This window comes from Octopus bimaculoides, chromosome 11 (genome assembly GCF_001194135.2).
Source record: "Octopus bimaculoides isolate UCB-OBI-ISO-001 chromosome 11, ASM119413v2, whole genome shotgun sequence".
NCBI lineage: Eukaryota > Metazoa > Mollusca > Cephalopoda > Octopoda > Octopodidae > Octopus > Octopus bimaculoides.
Window position 1 is genome coordinate 47,484,294 of NC_068991.1, and position 5,470 is coordinate 47,489,763.

At 35.5% G+C, this 5,470-nt stretch overlaps 1 long non-coding RNA gene across 1 annotated transcript in view; it reads right to left on the reverse strand.

Annotated features, from left to right (window-relative positions):
- Positions 1 to 5,470, reverse strand: part of LOC128249081 (uncharacterized) — a 33,068-nt gene that overhangs the window by 3,899 nt on the left and 23,699 nt on the right. The window contains exon 2 of the long non-coding RNA XR_008265207.1: positions 2,118 to 2,389. This is a non-coding gene — a long non-coding RNA (uncharacterized LOC128249081). The remainder of the gene's footprint in view (positions 1 to 2,117; positions 2,390 to 5,470) is intronic.

Sequence of the window (5,470 nt, forward strand, 5' to 3'; positions counted from 1 at the left end):
TGTTAATGTGCTAGAAGAAGATCACATGTAATGCATCTACTAACTTTGTATGTATTTGTGTAATTTTCATTTGTCTTGCCCATATACGTTTCTGCTAAATTTTCTTTGAGAACAATTCGGTCTTAGTAGATGCATTACATGTGATCTTCTTCTAGCACATTAACAGTCCACCTAGTGGTCTCCTTTTTATATATACATATACAATAATCCTTTGAGATCTCAGATATTTTTTCTGAATCTCCTTGATTCTTTTAATGTGCTTGTTCCCTGGTATTAAATTGATATTAATTAATATCCAATTTTTTACCCTACTGTTTTAATATAATCTTATATAGATAGTTAGGGTAAATCCCAACTGTTTCCTCTTGAAGAACATCTGCTTATTCCATTATCACAATCAATATGTATCCATAGTTAGTGTTGTTAATAAACCAAAGCACATTTAAAAATTGAGAATTATGGAAATATTATTTGCAGAATTGTTGAATAACAAAAACAGGAAGCACGTATAACAGAGAATAAATAATACCAAAAATTTTTCATTTTCCTGTTTTGTTGCTCAAAAACTCTGTAAATAACATTTCCATAATTCTCAATTTTGATATGTAAATATATATAAAAGTAGAAAAGAAAAGGTAAACAATCTGGCAAGGCTTGACAAGGACATTCAATTTAGCTATATAATAAGAACATTTAATTTAGTTATATAATATAAGGTTTAGATAGTCTCTGGCAGCTGTTTCTAAGATATCCCAGCTATTGGAATATTGTTTCGAGTGGAGATTCCATATGCTGGGTATTCTGTCATTGGAGAGAGATAAGTTAAACATATAACACAGGTCTAAGTATGAAAAAAACTAACACTTTGGATTATCACTGACATCTAGCTTAGGCATACTACCTATTTGGTACTTCCACAGCAGTTCTACTTCCGACCCTCATATTTATTAGAATACCACTAGGTTTACTTGCTCACTGCTCTGAGCAAAATTAGGATTTACTGATTCCTACACAATCATTCCATCTTTCTATACTCTACTCTGTGATTAAATGTCCCTGCTCTTTCCATTTCATTATTTATATATATATATCTATATTTTCCCTTGATTAACTTTGGACTTGCTATTTTATATAATTTAATCCCTTTATTTTCAATAGGAATCATTAACACTACAGATATTGAAATCTTAAATTTAAATTTTAACTTTATTTTTATTTTTTGTATTTATAATATTAATTTTTAATCTTATTTTAAGTTTTAAATCTTAAATCTTTTGTTTGCTAGTACGGTATCTATTTCTAGCACTAATACAACTAAGCTAACCACAAGTCTCCCTTTCCATCAAGTAAAATTGATCACCTACTACATGGGAAGGCTATTATCTTTTTACAACTGCTTTATTACCTCCACTACCCACCTCCCAATGCTACCCAACTTGTAGGTCTGACGTCAGCTTTATTTATCCCTTATCTATTTGTCTTTACACTCGCAACCCCTAGCCTTTCTGGACAAGAATATCCCTTGCTATACTGATTAGTATATATCTAATACAATACTCCTATCTGTCTATCTTCCTCCCACTTGAGTGTACTATACTTATTCTTCCTTTCAGTATTTATCCAAGTTTGGAACTGCTACCATCCATTTTCCCTCGCCATAGATTACTATGAAACCATTCTCTCTGATCATGGATTTACCTAATGAATACCCGTTTTAACTGGATCTCATTGGATTTCTCATCCCCTTCTAGACATAATGAACTACAACAACTATCACAGATGAGGACCTTTCTTCCACTGTTACATGTGTTTAACCTCCCTCTCTCCAATGATGGATTACTCTTCAGTGGAATCTTCCCTCAACACAATTCTCCAAGAGCTGGGATAACCTAGAAACAGCTGACAGAGATTATTTATACCTTTTATTATATAGCTAAATTAAATGTCCTTGTCAAGTCTTGGCAACTGTTGGCCTTTTCTTTTCAACTTTAATCTATACCTACCAACTCAAGGGGAAGCCACTTCTAGCTGCTTTGGAAAGAACAGTCGCAAAATCACACTTTCAACTACAGTTCAAACCTGAATTTTAATGACATTTGAGCACTCAGAGCACATACCTATTCGTTTGAGTCACCCTGATGAAAACTCCTCGTATCTGTAGGAAAATGTGATTTGCACTTGCTGGGGGCGTCACAATTCCATACATAGTTCATGGAAGTAAAAAGTGAGGACAAGATCTCTCTGAACAAATAACAATGATAATTTATTTCGTCTGAATAAACATCTCATCTCTGGACACCGGTAGCCGGGATGCCTTGGTGTGGGAGCAGCAGGGTTGATAAACAGCAAATCTCAAAATGGTTCCCAAGTCCAGGGTTCTGTGAAAAATCTAATGTTCCACAAGTTAAAGTGCATTTGTATAAAACTTTTAAAAAATATATTTTACAAACGAATTAGTATAGTTGCAGGCATGGCTGTGTGGTTGAGAGGCTTGCTTCCCAGCCATGTGGTTTGGGGTTCAGTCCCACTGTGAATCTCCTATAGTAGAATCTTCTACTATAGCTTTTGGCTAACCAAAGCCTGAGGTGTGGATTTGGCAGATGAAAACTGAAAGAAGCCTCTGTGTGTGTGTGTGTATGTGCGAGTGCGTGTGCATGTGTGTGTGTGTGTGTGTGTGTGTGTGTATCTATCTGTCTGTCTGTCTATGTGTTTGTCTCCCATTATTGCTTGAAAACCAATGGTTTGCTTACATAAATTAGCATTTTGGCAAAATGACTGAAAGAACAAGTACCAGAGTTGATTTGTTCAACAAAACCCTTTAATGTGGGGCCCCAGTATGGTGTCAAATGACTGAAACAAGTTAAAAATAAAAGAAAAGATAAAGGATTCACCATAGAAAAAAATAATAAAAGTAATTATATATTATTGTTATTTTATAAATATATTCTTGTATAACATATTGAATTTCATTTAATGACTTGTTAAAATCAAGATGGTGATACCTGTAGGCAGTCATTTGATTTGTAAGGAACATTAGTAACATTTCACTCACATCAAACCCTACCGTCTCAAAAGAAAAAAAGTAAAGTAAATGTTCTACTGTTACTCATGAGTGAATATAGCTTGGTAGCAGGTACCATGCTTTTGTCAATTGTTTTAGATATCTATGTAGTTGCAAACAGATATAGATGCCCCTAACACAGCAGAATATTCAGAATGTGAAAGTTGAGAGGGAGAGAGCATCTGGCTAGAACTCATTTCTCATTACAGCTGAATAAAGAGAAGCAATGTGAAACGAAATGCTTTGTTGCTTTGTTCAAAGGCAAATGTGTCACCCAGTCCAGAAATTGAACCTACATCCTTTATTATCATGGACCAAATCCTTTAATTACTTGGCTGTACACCACACACTCTATAATCCTAAATATGCATTAGGATGAGATGGTTATGGTAGGAAAGCCTTTTTAGTGTGGGATTAGGGCTGGGAAATAGCTATTGATAAATAACAACATTTGGTGGACTGTGTGTTGCTTTCATATTGACCACACTAATATTCGTATTAGTTCTCATACAATTTCTGTAACCTCGTATATATTTGTATTTACAAAAATACAATAGTTAAATAAATACAACAGTATATAAAAGATATTGAATGGAATAAGTACAAGTTGTCACTGCATTATATGTTAAATAGTAATACGAAGACAGCTTATGTTTATTGAGAACAAATTAAGTAGAAAGAAAAAGAGAATGACTTATCATGAAGCTGACATAGCTTGGAGTACTACCTCAGGTCATTATGTAAGGAGGTGTATAAGAGAGCGAGAGACCATCTGGAGCAGAACAACAAGGCTCCATGTGAACTTATAGATGGTTCTGGCGGGAGTTCAATCTACCAGCATTTTATTAGCTAGAATTTTTGACCAGACAGGAAGATCCTAATTCATTTTGTTATACACTAGCTGATCTGATTGGTTGAGCCATGTTCACAAAGGCAGTGTATGTCTTATTTAGAAATATACTTATGCTGAAGTTCTAAGCTAGAATTCTGAGTGAAGCGGTTTTAAAGTCTTGCTAAATCTTTAATCATACAACTGCTCCGTTAAGACTAACATTTTTTGAATGGCTTAGTTGGAAAAGGAAGGGCAGTACCCTTGACTCTTCTCGAAGCTCTGAGACTGGTATGAGAAAGAAAGGAAGTTAACTTCAAACCAGAGATTGGCCTAATGTTTGCAAGAAATTGGACTTCACTAGAGTTGTCCCAGATCCAGGCGGTGGTGTTAAACAGAGAAATGGATTAAGTTGGAGCTAAATGTCAACAAGAACATCATAAAGAACTTTATAACCTTATATTATAAAGGCTTTCTTGCATATGTATATCAAGGCCAAAGCCATTACATTCATTATGTTCAGAAGTCACAATTATTTAATCAACAGGAGTGCTAATGATAGCATAAACAATTGCAGACCTCATTTATTTTGCCGAGCTAGGCATTATCTTCCAAACACCATATTATACTACTACTACTACTACTACTACTACTACTACTTGCTTTGTTTCTCAGTAGTTATGGAGGAGCAGCTGTTATAGTTTCAAATACAACAACCATTATTGTCTAGAAAATTAACTGGACATCTCCAAATGAATTATGGCTGTATAACCTTTATTTGAAGATACACACACACACACACACACACACACACACGCACACGCATGCACACACACACACACACACACACACACAAAACAGAATGTCCAAAGTACAGCTGACATGATCGCCTGTCTAATGATAACCGAGCATATTCAATTAGTGTCTCTTTCTGGATATAAATATCTGCAACGTCACTGTGTTTGTATACTCTGATGCACGCATGGCTGTGGAGTTAAGAAGTTTGATCCACAATCACAAGATTCCAGGCTCAATATCATAGCGTAATGCCTTGGATAAAGGCCTACTAACATATCCTTGGGTTGATCAATATTTTGAGAGTGGATTTTTATGGATGAAATCTATGTACTTATGAATGCATGAATGTGTGTGTGTATACACACACATACAGATATACATACAAACATAGATACACAGATAGATATAGACGTGGGATGAAGTGGTGAGAAAGGATCTACAGACATTGGGACTCAAAGTGGGGATGATAAGGGTTTGCTATGCTTGAAAAGACACGTCAAGCTAAGTAAAAGTATGGCTGCCATTGCATACTGGTTTGTCCCCTGCAACCCTCTCCAGCCGAGCATCCCTAATCTTTTGGGCTTGTAGGTGCTGGTGCCATGTAAAAAGCATCCAGTACACTCTGTAAAGTGGTTGGCGTTAGAAAAGGTATCTAACCGTAGAAACCATGCTAAAACAGACATGGACCCTGAACAGCCCTTCAGCTGGTCAGCTCCTGACAAACTGTCCAACCCATTCCAGCATGGAAAACGGACATTAAATGATGATGATGATGATGATTT